We start from the raw sequence: 321 nt of genomic DNA, 5'->3' as shown, positions 1-321 counted from the left end.
TATATATCGTTCAATCACGAAAGCCGACAGAAAAGCCGGCTCCAGACCCACGGAAAGCCTGCATGGACTTCGAACAGATGACGTGCCGACATCCCCCCCCCCCCCCCGATTGAGCAGGCTGCGCAGACCAATTCGAGACGAGGCACCAAGGTCAGGCGAGTCGGGTCAACCACAAGATCTGACCTTTTTTTAATATTACATCTAAGTTTAGACTGATTAGCTTACGTTACCAGGGGAAAAGGTGTTATGAAACAAAGATATACATCGAGAAATCAGGAAATCAGCGTAGGTCTAAAATGACCCTTTCGAAAAAAAAAAAAA

The 321-nt window shown here is 46.4% G+C and overlaps 1 protein-coding gene across 1 annotated transcript in view; it reads right to left on the bottom strand.

Annotated features, from left to right (window-relative positions):
• The window catches only part of LOC119593010 (protein scarlet-like), a gene marked incomplete in the record, with an annotated part of 20,218 nt that overhangs the window by 17,509 nt on the left and 2,388 nt on the right, over positions 1–321 (bottom strand).

Source organism: Penaeus monodon, chromosome 31 (assembly GCF_015228065.2).
Source record: "Penaeus monodon isolate SGIC_2016 chromosome 31, NSTDA_Pmon_1, whole genome shotgun sequence".
Lineage (NCBI taxonomy): Eukaryota > Metazoa > Arthropoda > Malacostraca > Decapoda > Penaeidae > Penaeus > Penaeus monodon.
Note: the sequence above shows the minus strand (reverse complement) of the source record. Positions and strands in the feature narration are given on the sequence as shown.